Source organism: Notechis scutatus, chromosome 3, assembly GCF_049901735.1.
Source record: "Notechis scutatus isolate UNSWTSFEM ecotype Mainland chromosome 3, rNotScu1.2, whole genome shotgun sequence".
NCBI lineage: Eukaryota > Metazoa > Chordata > Lepidosauria > Squamata > Elapidae > Notechis > Notechis scutatus.
Genome location: NC_142011.1, coordinates 55,150,114 through 55,166,974, shown reverse-complemented (window position 1 = coordinate 55,166,974; position 16,861 = coordinate 55,150,114).

Here is a 16,861-nt window from a genome sequence, read left to right as displayed (position 1 = left end):
AGAAGTAAATATTTTGTAATTAGTATTTAACAATGAAATCGGCCTATAATTTTGTATATATCGGGGATCCAAATCCTCCTTCGGGATCAGCGAAATCAATGCCCCCCTCCATGAGTCCGGCATCCTAAGATGTCATTAAAAACTTCCACCATAAGAGGTCCTATTTGTTCTGCTATTGCCTTGTACAGTTCCCCTGGAATCCCATCTGGTCTTTATTTATTGTTTTTCTGGTTCTCTATTGCTGATTTCAATTCAAACCAAGTAATATCTTTGTTTAATAATTCTGCCATTTCTTCCCCAATTGCTTTATCCTTCACTTCATCTAAATAGTTTCTTATTCTATCTTCATTAACTTCTTCCTTTTTATATAACGCTTCAAAATACTTATGGGCAATTTCGTATATCTCCCTTTCCATCTATTAGCTGGTATATCAATCTCTTTTCTTTCCTTTTTTTAAGTCTATATGATAGCCATCTCCCTGGCTTATTAGCATACTCAAAATAAGTTTGTCTAGTTATATTCAAATTTATAATCATTCTCTCTTGTTCAATTAAATTCAATTTATGTTTAGTTATTGTTATCTGATTTTGCAATTTTGAATCCTTTGGGGTACTCTGTAATTGAGTTTCTAATTCCTTAATTTTTTGTTGTAATTTGTTTTGCTGGGCGTATTTTTCTTTATTCCTCTTGGCGTTATAACAGATTGTTATACCTCTTATTACTGCCTTCATTGTATCCCAAATGTTTTGTTTCGTAGTTGCTGCATTATGATTTTCCTTTAAGAAATAATTTAATTCCTCCTTGAGTTTGTTGGTATATTCTTTTTCTCTTATTAACTGAGTATTTAATGTAGAAATAATAAAATTACAAAATCGGTAGCATACAAAGAAAATGCCTATAAAATGTTTTATAGATGGCACCTTCCTCCTTTGAGATTAGTGAAGATGCACCCCAATATGAGCCCGAATTGCTGGAAATGCAAAAAAAAAAGAGGGAACTTTTTTCCATATGTGGTGGTCCTGTACAGAAGCTCAAAAATATTGGCAGAAAATTAGAAATTGGCTGGAAGAAATGACAAGAGAACAGATCGAATTCAAACCAGAGTCCTTTCTGTTAGGGATCTTTGATAAACAAATATCAAAAAAAGTGAAATATATAATAATACACATTTTGACAGCGGCCAGATTGGCTTTTGCACAATGTTGGAAGCAGCCTCATGTTCCATCAGAGGAGATGATTATTCAAAAAATTTCAAGTTGTGCAGAAATGGACAAATTAACTTTGGCATTAAAAAATAAAGACACTTCAATATACTACAACAGCTGGAACTGCTGGTACAAATGGATAGACCAAAGATAGACTTCACACTAAAAGGCAAAAGAGGATAGGATAGATCCATAATAGTGATACACAGATATATGTAAGGATTAGGTGTGTGTATATGGCATAAAATAAGGATAAAAAAGAGGTCTTACAAACTGTTGAAGATGAGAATGTTTTTAATTGTTTTCTATTTTTTTCTTTCTATTTTCTTCTTCCTTTCTTCTTTTTCTCTTTCATTTATGTATGTGTTGTTGGTTTGTTTTAATTGTAAAATCAATAAAATTTATTTTTTAAAAAAGGCAGCCTTATGTGCTACATAGCATTTCTATCCAGATAATAAAAGGAAGGATGGCTACATGAACTGTTTGAGACCATGCATATAACAAGCCAAATTGCCCAAGTTTTAAGATTTGTTACAGAGTGCTACTGTTTTGATTCTTTCCAAAAGAAATTGGAACGAGAAAATGCCAGTAGGCCCTGTGGGACAGGAGTCTCTGGAATGGTTGTGTTTCAGGATGACTGTAGTCAAAGTAGTCTTTTTGTATGTGTTCAAATCTTTTTTTTCCTTAAATCTGAAAAGCATTGAATTTGTTTTGATTTCTTAATTATTCATGATTATGAATAATTAATAATATTTTATACTACTTTGCAAACTATACTATAGTTTTTATTTTATTGTGTAAACCTTTAGTGTTTGGGGATAAACCCCTAGCAGAGTATGCAGCAGCAGTCAAGCCAGGCAGCCAAATGAAAGAGGAAGGGTTTTAGAGTATACACACACTGAACACAAACACTGTTTGTAGTTTAAATAGTTTTTAATCCAGTTAGAGTTTAAGCATTGTCAATCAGTCCGTATGTCATTCACAATATATCCATTCAGTAAGACTCACTAACTCAGTCCAGATAATAGTCCTTACTATATCTTTATCAGCCGATAAAGATATCTTCTCCTCCTCCGATGCCTTTCTCCAGAGGATAACGCTGGATATTCAGTAGAACGATCAAACAGTAGACAGTCGCAGTAAAACAGTAGTAAACAGTTGTATCCAGCAGTAAACAACAGTAAACAGCAAACGGTAAACAGTAAAACAGTAGGCAGTAAGCAATAGGGAGTAAGCTTTCTCCTGCTTCCTCTTATTGCAGTTTCTAACCGCACCCTTAATTGGCTAATTACATGCAGTGTGGTGCTTAAAGTTACAAACACTTAAACTATGATACCTTAGTTTATATATTTATCCACCCAAACCTTGTTGGGTATCAATGTTATACCTAACAAAACCTTTTTAAGAAAAAGTATTTTTTGAAATGCAGAAACCCTGAATCTTAGATATTTGAGAAAATAATATTACTGGTACTTCTCCTCCAGTTTGGAAAAAGATTGTGGCGGACAGTAATATTTAAACATTTGGCTGACTGTACCAACAATCAATAACAATAAAAATCCTATAAATAAATAAGACTTTCTCCTTACTAATACCAAAAATCTTAACATTATCCAGGAAACTCTGTTTTACTGTGTAACCACAATTTTACTGTGTTGGAAACTAGAATGATGTAATAAGGTTATGATAAGGCCCTTCAGGAAGAGCAGTGTAATTATAAATGGCACCATATCAATTTGAGGAGAGAAGGTGTCCCTTCAGGGTCACAGCTGAGTTTGGTATTCATTACTATATTTTGAAATGAAGAGGAAAAGGAGAAGAGGAGAGAAGGTTTTGTTTCCCTGGTGATATTAAGCTAGGAGGATACCATGGCAGATCTTGTTGACTGAGAATTAAAACTGAAATGAAGCTTCTAAGGGATTGTCTGTCCTATCACGATGAGGCCTAGTAAACAGGGCCAGCTCTAGACTCTCTAGGCATTTTCTCTTCTTTTCTCACAGAGAAATGTGATTTAGAACATAGAAACATAAGGTGGGAGGTACCTCAGAGGTCTTCTAGTCCAACCCCCTGCTTAAGGCCAATTTCCCCCAAAGAGACACAGTTCTCTAATTTTCTGTTATTTTCAATTCTGATTTTTCTGCAGCCGGCTAACTTTCTAAAATTTGGATTAACTCCAACCATCCAATTCATTGACCTAAAACTGATACAGAGTTTAAAATTTAAAATATTGCTGTCTTCGGTAACTGGGGGGAGCCTGCTAGCCAATCTCCTGGTACTTCTGAAGCTTAAAGGGGATGGACCAAGTTACTCATGACCAGGAAGGAAGCAAGAATAACAAAACAACAGGAAATTAGAAGCCTTTTCTTCATCAATTCCATCAAAATGTTTTTAACAATAACTAGGAGGGAAAGACGAATGCTGTTGTTACCTTTAAAAAATCATTTAATGCTAGAGAGAAAAGTTATCAGCCTGTGCAAGTCAGGCGAGTCATATTCTGGTTCTCACTATGCATATGCCAACAATTATATTTATAGTTATAATTAATAAATATATATTTATAGTTATAATTACAGTTATAATATTTATAGTTATGTTCATCCTCAAGCTGGCCCCCACAGAGCACTGTTACCTCTTTTCAAGGGTTCTCTTGATCAGGTTGTTTGGATTCTCTGTTGGTTGGTATTTACTGGTATGTAAGTTTCTTTCTCTTCCAGTAATTCTTTGGCTTTCTGTATATATTATAATCTGTCCATGATAATCATGCTTTGGCCTTTGTCTGCTGGGAAGATGGTGATGATTTGTCTTAAATAAAATTTATTTATAATGATAAATAAATACAATTGTTGCTGTATGCGTAGGGAGAACCAGAATATAACTTGCCTAGCATGCCAAAAAGTCTAGAGTGATTTCTGTAAGCACTTTTTCCTATGCCTGACCAATTCTTTTTTTCCTCCTCCTGACAAGGCAGAGAGATTGGAGAGAAAGGGATTACAAGAGAGAAAGCAGGCACATAATGGAAAATACACACTGAGAGCAGCATATCTGGGGCTGCTAATGGCTATCACATTCTTCTTGACATGTACCCCCTATGTACCTGTTTGCTCTGTTATAATCTCTTCTTCTCCAATAAATATAAATACAAGCATGAATTTCTTTCTTGCTAATCTGGGGTGAACACTTCAAAATATGGGGGAATGAGGTAAATGAAAGCAGCCACAGGTATGTGTTTTCCCATTTAGCAACTGCTTTACTTAACAACAGAGCTAATGATTCCTATCGTGATTGATAAATTAGGACTACTTGTATACTCTGGGGAAAATAATTTAATTATTGGGTTCAAACCAGAGCCCTTAAAAATCCATGCTTGTCACAAATTAAAAGGCCAGTTTTTATTTAAAATGCTCCCCTTTCTTTTGTATCAGCTACAGACACAAACTGGAAGACACATATTGATTTAATGATAAAACAGTCTGGAATGCCAGGGCATTCAACTATAATGTTATTATGCCATGCTTCCTTTTAGAAAATAAATTTACCTCTTGCTTTTTTTATTTTCACTTGAACCAGTGAAATATAAAACAAGCGTAAAACCTGATCAAGTTATGTGTGCAGAGCATTTTCTGACCTTTCAGTCTTTTTTTAAAATTTCTTTGCATTCTTCAGAAGTTCAAGGATTTCAAAGTTGGTTCTGAGGCAAGTCCAGGCTCCAGTTAACTCCTTTTCCTGGGTAGAACAAAACACTTAGTTAAATGAAGACTGAAAACCTATCCGCTTGCCAATGAAGGGGGTTGACCTCTCCTGACCACCCTTCAGCCATGATCAGTTTGCACTGTTAACCCCAGCCTATGGTCAAACTGATACTTGTTTATAGTGCTGATGATACCAGTGAGAGGAAAATACAGTTTGATGGATGTGTCCTGCATCTTTTGCATGCAAAAGGTAAAACCAGGTTAAGGTTTTACCTTTTGCAAAGGTTACTTTTTCAGGTAACATCTACCCCAGACCATCTGTCCCTCCCTCCTCTCCTCTTTGTGTACATGAATTTACATGAATGTACTTTATTTGCCTTAAGATTAAATGTTTTTATGATTTTTATTGAAAAGATTTCTATGATGGTGGTAAAACAATGCCCATTGTTTTTGGCAGCCTGAGAAGTGAAATCTTTAGCACATGTTGGAAGGGTTAAAATATGTCTTCTCAAATAAATGGCCAGATCTGGTTTTAGCAATAGTAAGATATAATGTATGCTTTCAAATCATTCTGCCAAACTTAATAAAATGCAGGTTGTAGCTTTAAGGTATACGGCAAGGACCAGGAAGAGCATTTATCTCAGCCATAGAGATTCACTAAAATAATTTAGGGACAATAAGTTTTTGTCTCTTTCTCTCACAAGATAAGAAGAATCAAAGGAAAAAAAGAAGGATATTATTATCATAAACCAAACCAACAGTGCATTTGGTTAGCACTGGTTTTTCTGTACGGCTGTCCTTCCAGAATGCAGGTAAAACTTTGGGGAAGGCCATATTAATTTTTAAACTCACTTCATCAATTGTGGTTACTCCAGTAAAAAAAATCTCTTTTCCTGATTTCTCCATTTTAATTTTTGAAAGCAAGAAACTAGGTGAGCATGTTTCCCTTCCACCCTTTCTTTCATGAGATTAATCAAATGAAATTATTTTTTGGAAGTCAGGAACATTATACTAATAACACACAAATGGATATGGCTAATTTTTCAAAGTTTTAAATGGCTTCTTCTTTCCATTGTTTCATTTTGTTTTTATATTTGGTGACTTAATTCACTTTACACATTTCTGTTTCCATTGGAAAATGATGGAAAATGTGTGGTTTATTTTCTATGATTTTTTTTTTCCTGCCAAATTTCAGCACCACAATTCCATGGCTTGGGATTGTAGAGTTGGCTGAAGAATTCTTGGAGTTAAAGTCCACAAGTCTTAAAGTTGCCCAGGTTGGAGACCCCTGGCCTAGGGCTCCTGTGTTTTGCACTGTTACCCCTGGAAACGAATTGTGAATGGTGTCCATTTGGGTTTTACAGAACTGAAAGGTGGAAACTAAAGATGCAAAACCAGCACCCCCTATCCTATTGGGATGCATTAAAGCAATGAAGGAAATGTCACTGAGTTCATTTCTTATATACAGTCTGGTGGGGGGGGGGAAGCAAAGCATCTGAGCCAAAATATGTTCATGACCGAGGCACAAACTCCTAAATTCTTTTCTACGAGAGACATGACTCCTGAGGTTACACTCTAGTTGAGAAGCACAATGCCAGGATACTGGCATCCACTTCTTACCAGAATCTACAGCTGTTCTTGTCACCAGATGGTAAGCAGGATATGGTCACAGATAGTAAGTAGGGAAAACTTTATCATACAAAGCTTTTATTTCCATCCAAAGGCTCTGTTTTAACTTCTTGCTTTCGTGGAGATTTCCTACTCCTCCCCTTTCCTGATGCTGAGTATTATTATGACATTTTAGGAGGCAAATATTGCTACAGATAAACACAGTCTTAGATAGCAGATGTCTTAAGCATCTGTGTACAAAGGGTACTGATTATTCCTATCAATAGTTTATATTCTGATAGTCACATTACTTCAACCCTATTTGAGTTTTAGTATTGCTACAAATCAACTTTGTATTCTGCTTATATTCCTAAAAAGATTTCTTTAATCCATAATAGACAATGATAAATTAAGATAAGGAATCAATTTCTTAATTATTCTATAATGACTTTTCTCCTTTTACTAGTGGTCATAAACAAATAATAACGCATGATTGCATTTGGCAAACTAAACAAAACAGGATTCCTTCAAGGTTTCACTGTGGTGATGTGAACACAAACCTGAAGAGGCAGTAATATAGGTTTCTGGAACAGTATCATAATGACAATCATGTAAGTGATTGTGTGTGATGCCACCTTGTCCCCCCTTGGCAGTGATCAAACTTTCTTAAAGCCAAAGCAATTTGGAGTAATTTTCTATTGGCTCTCTTTCAATTTGACATCCTTTGAAGAGAACAGAACTGGGTGATCTACCTCTGGGAAATATATGCCTCAATTTTACAAATATGCTTGACTGATAACCTGGGTATTTTTAGAGGAGGAATGCATAAAGAGCAAGTGACATCATATGTGCCAATACACCATCATGCAAATCATTCAAATTATATTATTTGTATCATTTGCATAATAACATGATCATACCTGAAGTTTCTTATGATGCCTGTTCTGGGATGCAAAGTGATAAGGGACCATTTAAGTACAAACATCCAGGTATTTTTAAAAGGATAGACAGGTCAGCCGGGGTCACTAAAATCAGAAGATATTCTTATGTCTCAGATTCATCAATAAAACCTAAACCATGATAGAATTTTTAGTATTTGATATGTTATAGCAAAGGTCTTCAAACTTGACAGGTTTAAGACTTGTGGACTTCAACTCCCAGAATTCCTGAGCTAACATGACTGGAGGAGGAATTCTGGGAGTTGAAGTCCACAAGTCTTAAAGCTGTCAAGTTTGAAGACCCCTGCACCAATAGTAATAGGTGCCTTGGGTACAATCGCAAAAGAACTGGAACATCACTTGAAGTGTTTCCAAAGTCACCATCAGTCAACTGCAAAAGGCCACTTTACTCAGAACACTTATGTCTTGCAACAATACCTCTAACACCATCAAGTATCAACATCTGCCTATCCCATGTTCTTGGGAAAGACTTGATATGTGGATAAAAATGCCAAATCCAGCCTGAATATTCAGCTGAATATGTAACATAAACCATAAAAAACCATAAAACCATAAAAAAACCAAATGTCATTAGACATAGCGACTTACAGCATCTTCTATTGCCATCCCAGCTACTTTTGTGGCAAAATAACAGAAAGACTTTGTACAGGTTCGGCTTGGTTCTATAGAACCGGTAGCTCCAAAGAGCAGCTGAGACCAAACCGATTCGCTGCGACGACCTTCTGGTCGTCTGTTTGGCCCACCCATCCTCCCGGGCTCTTGGTGTCCTTTATTTCCTGCTTTTTCAACCTCAGCTGCTTTGATTGGCACAGCTGAGGTTGAAAAAGCAGGAAAGAAGAGGATTCTCAAATGCTGCACACCCGCACGCAGCACTTGTAAGCTGTCTGGGCAGCACAGCTGATGATTTGTTTCAAATGCTGCACATGCGCATGCAAAACACACTCTCACCAAACTGGTTGTAACACCGGTTAAATCCCACCCCTGACCTGATATATTCAGTGTTCTTAGGTGATGCTCTAAAGGCAGACTATTGGCCTAAGACTCAACTCTCCTTACCTTGGTAAGGATTGTGCGCCAAAAAAATTTTTTGGGGGGGGACTCTTAGATGACAGCCAAAAGTGTCTTTCGTGTCTCTTTTCTGCCATTTGGATTTTTACAGCTCAGATCTGGAAGTCCTAATCTTTCTCCTGTTTCTAACTAGGAATTGGGTATTGCTTCATCCCAAAGGTGCTTTTTCAAGAGGCAACTGGACTTTCTGGGTTTTCTTTGAAGATGTTTCGCTTCTCATCCTGAAATGAAGAAGCTTCTTGGAGGAGAAGGCGAAACATCTTCAAAGAAAAAAACAGAAAGTCCAGTTGCCTCTTGAAAAAGCCCAGGGATGGGATTCAAATTTTTTAACAACCAGTTCTGTGGGCATGGCATAGTTGGTGGGTGTGGCTTGGTGGTCATGTGCCTGGGTGGACGTGGCTTGGTGATCAGTTATTGGCTGGGCGTGGCCAACTCAATATCACTCACATCGAGGCACACATCTCCTTGCCTGGCCTCTCATGACTGTGGGGATGCTGCAACAGTCGTAAGTGTGAAAAATGGTCATAAGTCACTTTTTTCAGTGCCATTGTAACTTTGAATGGTCACTCCACACAAGCAAAGTACCAGCAAAGGAGGGGGAAAAAAACTCCAGAGAAGTCCCTGAGACAGGAAGTCTAGTCCTGCCAAGAATGTAATAAGGGTTAACGGAGAGGCAGTTTCTGTAAGCAACACCAGAATGTTTCCTTCCTGCCTTCCTTACAGGATTAGGCCAGTAATTTCTTCTCTAACAACCGGTTCTCCGAACTGCTTAGAAAGTTAACAACCGGTTCTACCGAATAGGTGCGAACTGGTAGAATCCCACCCCTGAAAAAGCCCCTTTGGGACAAAGATGACTTGGATGACTGAGAATCTCCATAGACCTATTGCTCAATCATTTATTTTATTTTAGGCCAAATCATTTATTTATTTTAGGCCTAAGTATTTAAGGGATAATTCATTGTCCCACCTCAGCTTCTCAAAACTGCAAATATCAGAATTCTTAGTTACTATGTGAAGTTAAGGCATAGTTGATCCCTCCTATGAAGTGACTGTTAGTTTAGGGAATGCTGCCCTATCTAGCTTTCATTTAATATTTGTTTTCCAATCTGGGTAGAATCCAGAAGTGATTGGTTTCTTATTGCATTTATATGGGTTTAGCTCATTTGACTTCCAGGGGATTAACTTCAGTGCAATTATGCAGGATTAAGTACTTTGGGGATCAAATTGCCTGTCACTTAAGCACCCAAGAAGACCCAGTCTCTGTTTGAGGGCGACTACGTTTTGAGAATGCTTTCTTTTAAAGCCAAGGACAACAAGAGGATAAGATTTCACCTCTGTATCGAATTTCCGAAACTGATTCTTAGCCAAAGCAAACTCTTTCTAATGCTTATTATTGTAACAGAGAAAACAAGTGGAAACCTGTCACATCTGGAACAATTGGAAACCTCCCAGTGTTCCCCCATGCATTTTACTGCCTCTCAGGTGAGCTGCTGAATGGTATTTGAGGTGAGTTGCAGAATATTTTTATTGCATGCTTTTTTTTAAAAAAGGGAGCTTATTTGGAGATTTGAGGTAGCTGAAATGTAATAAAGATTGTAACGGACAAGACACAATAGGATTATTAAATTAATCCCTCATGGGATGATGCAATTACTTTAAACTGAATTTTTACAGTGGATGCTTTTAATCTCCTTCTAAGTTTGACTTTTCTAGATTGCTTATCTGACAATTCCTACACTTGTAGATATCAAAACTCTATAGCCAATTTAGAATAATCCATCTGGCACAGAAATTTAAATAGCTTTTCTTTCTTCTTTTTGATTACTTTGCAGAATTTTTAGTAATTTGCATTCTCTTGGCATTTATTAAATGATTGTAACCAATGCTTAATGATGAAAATAAGGAAACAGATGTAACAGTTTTTATTATCCTGTGACACAAATTGATATGGGATAAACAATATAATTAAAATAGTCTGTTAATTGAAGATTAATGCTTGCATCCTAGTGTTTCTATTAAGAATGCAAAAAACAAACAAACCCCATCTTTGCAGTCTTCAATGCCATTTTCTTATCTTTGGTGTGTTCTACTTAATCAGTTACAAGTGAGTTAGCATCACTTAAGTTCAAGGACTTCACTGGACTGTTACACACAAAAGAGAAGCAGACAATATACTAATTCATCTAAATTTGGGGAATAATTTACTTAGGGATGTTACTGTGAATAATGAATGCCTTTACCATGAGTACCAACACTTTCTGCACTTTCTTGCATCCTAGTTAGGAATATTTGAAACACCAGTAGGAATGTAGAGGGTTTTAGCAACAATAAAGGAGGGTATCATAGAAAAGAGAAATTAGGAAAGAAATTAGTCACCTCCTCTCCCTGTTTCCAACTGGGAAAATTGTGGGCTGCATTTAACAGGGCTCAAATGTTCCAAAGGGAGCAGGGCTAAAATATTACTGAATAAAAGAAAAAGAGTTTTAAGTATGTGACCTCAAAATTAAGAAGTAAATTTTTTTAAAAAATGGGGTGGGGAGGGAGGGAGAGAGAGAAAAAATGCCTGGGAAATTGCTATATAAAAAATGCTTACAAAATGTGACCATATTGTCCCAGAGTTGATTTTTAAAGAGGGGGGGTTTGTAGAAAAAAAACTTAATTCAAATGTGATAAAAACAAATACTGTATCAACACTCCATTGCCGCAAATGATATGCTGATTTGTCATGATTTCAGTGATATACAACCATTCTTGTTCATACCCTCATGTTTGACAAATGAATAGCTATTAATATCTGATTATTTCCCCTACTGGGGAAAAAATGTTAACATATGGCAGTTGACCAAAAACCATATCAGCAATCTTGCTCATGTTAGCCTGGATTAGAACAAGACCTAACTATATGAGACTGCCATTTGTCAGAAATGGTGTAGGGTCTCCTGCTTGGCCAGGGTGGTTGGACTAGATGACTTATAAGGTCCCTTCCAACTCTGATTATCTGTTATCTGTTAGTTAATGTTCCAACACTCCTCAGTTACATCTCCATCAGGATGGGAATAGTGATTCATTAGCATACAGTAGAAAAAAAAGCTTTTTCTCTCTGTATCTACCTCAATTTAGATTTGTAGGAAATTAACATTGTGTTTATTTAAAGCAATTCACCACTGCTTTGCCAAAAAAGGATATTTAGTCTCCTTAATTTAAAGGTCATGTCCAGGTCCACCGACCAAATAAACAAATAATTTTAATACAATTTTTCTACAAAAAAGTTATTCATTTAATAGCTGCAATTAATTTTTTACAATCTCCTATCACTTTGAAGCAACAATGGCACCTGAACCAAATAGATGGAATAAGAAGTCCTTAAGTAGAATCAGCTGCCTAAAAGCACTAAATTAAGAATGTTTTTTTAATTGTGCAAAGATTTGTAAGAACAGAGTGGAGCCAAACTAGTAACATTTGTTTACCCAGAAAACCAATCAATTCACTTTTAGGAGTACACTAATCAAGTAAGCTTTGGATCAGTAAAATAGCCAAAGTGATACCTACCTCACAATATTTCCCACATATAGCTCCCACTTAAATGGAGGTGCTGAAACTGATGCCATCCAAACACATACAGAGACACATATCCCAACAGCTGTCAGAGTTTCAATGAGGTAAAAATAAATTTCAAACTGAGCCCAAGAGGAGCTGAATTCTGAATATCCATATGTTAGCTAGTGGCAAAAGCTGGGATAAAGGTCCAATTATAAGCTATTTTCATCTGTGTAATAAAAATCTTGTCAGAGAAATTAATTCAATTTCCTTTAAATTCATTCGCAATAATGTGATGGAATGAACATAAGAAGGACTCCAAAATGTAAATCTGTCTTGGAGTTATATTAATCTTAATTACAACTTTCTTACCCTCAATACTCCAAGGAATCCTAGTCCACCTGTCTAAATTGTCTTCATTTGCCTCAAAAACTGGCAATCAGTTAAAAAGTACCAGTTGAGAAAGATCCTATGAATTTTTACACAATCAAAGGAGATGAAATATAAACTCTTTATAATGCAATATACTCTGGATGCAGGGATGTGGTAGGCTGGCTCCCTTCTCACTAAAACTTCCACCCACAACCCTCCTGCTGGTACTCTGTCATCATCCACTTAATTCTGGAAAAAGTCCTTCTCTGCATACTTTATTCGAGAAGAATAAAGAAGCAGACCAAATCTTCTGACTTTCTCAGTAGCTTGGCAAATTAGGAAATATAGATAGTCCTCGACTTATTACCATAATTGAGCCCAAAAATCTCATTGCTAAGCAAGATAGTGTTAAGTGAGTTTTGCCCCACTTTACAACTTTCTTTGCCAGTTGTTAAATGAATCACTGTAGATGATTAAGTTCATAACACAGTTGTTAAGTGCATCTCGCTTCCCCATTGACTTTGCTTGTCAGAAGTTCCCAAAAGATGGTCATATAATCCCAGATCTCTGCAACTGTCATAAATACATGCCAGTTGCCAAGCCTCTGAGTTTCGATCACGTGACCATGGGGATTCTGCAACAGTTGTATGTAAGTATGGTAAAAATGGCCATAAATCATTTTTTTTCAGGGCTATTGTAACTTCAAGGGGCCACAGAACAAATGGTTGCAAGTCGAGGAGCATCTGTAAAAGGATGCTAGCATAAAGTCCTTTCTTCAGAATGAGGGGATCAATCCAATAGAAATGCAAGGCCTTCTTGCATTTAAAGGTTAAAGAACTGCTGAGAGTTGAAGGCCAAGGCAAGGCAAGGCAAGGCAGAACTCTGCAATGTGCATCTCAATGGTTGCTCTCAGCCAGGAATATATACAGTAGTACAGTACATGCAAAATAAGACATCACTTTCCAGGAGCTCAAATAATTCTATAAAATCAGCATCAGCTTCTGGATTGCTATCATTTTCTTGGGAATTGAGACTTTGCTTACCTGACTTTGTACCAGCTCTGAAAAGCCACTTTTCTTCCTCCATGAGAGAGCAGGTATAATGTAACAATTCAACTTTGGAAACACACAATTAATTATGTTTGTATTGAGAAGAAACGGTGAACTCAAGATGGATCCACTTGATCACAGTGGAATGAAGAGTCAAAGACCAGTTCTCCTTGTAATTCAATTCTAGACAAGGTATAGATCTGAGATCACCCACAACTGCTCTATGCAGTTGCTCCTTGTAAGGAGACTGCAAGAGTCCGGCAGGTTTCGAGTCCTGGAAGACAAAGCAATAGTTATCTTGTTCAATCTAGTTTGCATTTTTAAGGGCACCAGGTTCCTGTGCTTCCTTTTCTAATCACTTTCAGAAATTGCTTGTTGACTGCCTTTCAGGTATTAGGAACCTGTCAGCCCTCCCAGGTAAATCAGACAGAAAGCAAAATTAGATGAGCTGATTCTACTTTATTGTAAGCCTACATTGACAGAATATTGCAAGTCTGAAAGTAAAAAATCTTTCCCTGCCATCTTTATCTGCCTGATCAATTAGGGTGGGTCCTTCCTAAGTTTCTTTCTCTGACCATTAAGCCACTGGGGGTTTCCCTTTCTTTTGTCTGATCGTTTCCTAGGCAGTATCTCTTCTCTTTATCCCTGAAGGTAATTTCCACTTACCATCAGAGAACATACAAATTTTACAGTTGTTGCTGTTTGTTGCAAAGTCATATCCGACCCATCACAACCCCATGGACAATGTTCCTCCAGGTCTTCCTGTCCTCTACCATCTTCTGGAGTCCATTTAAGCTCATGCCGAGTCTTCAGTGACTCCATCCAGCCACCTCATTCTCTGTCGTCCTCTTCTTCTATTGCCTTCAATCTTTCCCAGCATTAGGCTCTTCTCCAGTGAGTCCTTCCTTCTCATTAGGTGGCCACCCACTACTTTTACTTCTATCCTTAGCAAAATAACTTTAAAGTACAAGTAGCAAATATTATGGCGTGCATAAGCGCACCAACGTGCCTACTGTCCCTGTCCTATTGTTTCTTTTATTTTTCTTATATGTATCCATTTCATGTATTCATAACTATGTTTATTCTTATACCTATTATCTTGTAAGTGATTGACAAATCAAATTAAATAAAAAAAAATAACAATAGCAAAGGGGTGGCTGAAACTTTGGTTTTAAAAAGTTGCAAAGATACATTTGAAACAAGATTTTGGAATTAATTATAATATTATTTTCCATAAAAATACTTTTGTTTTGAATTTTTTTTAACGATAGGCCAGGACTTTGCAAATTGAACACTAGAGGGAACTAGAAGGAACTAAAACACTTACATTTGACTTACTAATACAGAATGGAGCAAAATATTTTAACATTGGACCAACAGAAAGATATTTTTAAACAATGTACCCAGGAGTGCATTTTAACAGAAGTGTCTGCCTCTATAAACAGATTGTGTTCAAAACATGTTTTGGAAGAGGAACAAGATTTTCCAGATAAAACAGACTGATCTGAAAGTGGATTTTAAATTGACAAGTTGCAAGAATAATATGGAAAAGATGCCACACTTGACATAGAAAAGAGACAGGGATATACAAATCACAAATCACAAAAGTGATATGGATAACTTTCATATATTAGACTCACAAAAGAGGCTTCTTAAAGCTTGAAGAATTTGGGATACAGTACAAAGAAAAATGAAAAGAACATTTTAGGACATTATTTGAAGGAACTAAAGAAGAAGGTTATTAAAAGTAAAAGACAGGAATATAAATTTGGCTTATTTGAATATAAAGTTGACTTATCTCCCCACCTCTTCCCCTTCCCATTCCTAGTTTAGCCTTCTGAACTGGCATTTCCTGGCAAAAATATTAATGGTAGGAAATTACAACAAATACATAAACACGTGTGCCTTGGTTGGAGAATTAGCAGAGATGGGAAAATTGGGGAAAAGTTAAGTTCTGAAAATGCTGTAGAAGGTAGTGGAAGAATTACATCGAAGTGATAGTTGAATGTGCCAGGCAAAAAGTAAAGGTGAATGCAGTATAAATAGATCACTTTAAAATGTGTGGTAAAACAAGAAGAGATAAGAATGAGTATTTGGTGAAATTTGCAAAAGAGGAAAGCCCTCTCTGATTTTCTCCCCATGGTTGGAGATTTGGCAGTGTTGGCTTTAGTGAATTAAAAAAAAAGCTGGACATCTCAAGGAGGCCAGTTTCTAGGACTTCTGAAAGCTTAGGTATTAAAGTATTACTGTGGGCAAGTAGCCAGTCTGTTTCAGCTTTACATGATTAGCTAGGGCACAATCCATTTCTTCTTACCTGGATTGTCCTCTCTCTCCATAATCTAATTATATGTGTCTAAGTTACAACCTGTTTTCCCCTGCTCATTTAATTTTTTAACTATAGACCTATTTAACCTGTTTATATTAAAATGCAATACAGGTAGTCCTCGCGTTTCAACAGTTCATTTAGTGGCCATTCGAAACCCCGAAAAAAGTGGCTTATGACCGCCTTTCACACATACGATCTTTGCAGCATCCCCATGGCCATGTGATCAAAATTCAGATGCTTGGCAACCGACTCATGTTTATGACGGCTGCGGTGTCCTGAGGCCATGTGATGACCTTTTGCAGCCTTCCGACGAGCAAAGTCAAGGAGAAAGCCAGATTCACTTAACAGCCAATGTTATGAATTTAACAATTGCAGTGTTTCACTTAACAACTATGGCAAGATAGGTTGTAAAATGTGGCAAAACTCGCTTAACAACTGTCTCGCTTAGAAATGGAAATTTTGGGCTTAGTTTGTGGTCATAAATCAAGGACTAGACATATATATTCACTTTAAGAATAAGTTCTTACAAACGGCATCCATTTATAGCATCCAACCAATGGAACAGCTTGCCCTCGGAAGTTGTGGGAGCGTCATCACTTGAGACTTTCAAGAAGAGATTGGACTGCCATTTGTCAGAAATGGTGTAGGGTCTCCCGCTTGGGCGTGGGGTTGGACTAGATGACCTACAAGGTCCCTTCCAAACTCTGATTATCTGTTATCTGTTATCTGCTGCTTCTTTAGCCTTCAGTAATCAAAGCAGAACCTCCCCCATAAACTTCTCAAAAAACATCTCCATGGACTTCTCAAAATGCATAATGTGGAAATATGCAAAACTGCTGTTTTTTCCCCTGGTCTACATTCCAGAAGAGGTGCTTCCCCGAAGGCAAGGAATCCACCCCTGGTTGCTTAAATAAATAAATTTAAAAAAGATGATTATGTGTGCAGAGGTCTGAATTCATATGAATGAATAAAGAAGAATGTTGGCTGCTGAGCCCAGCCTGGGTCTTGAATTTAGATAATTTACATAATAGAAATGTCTCCCAGAAC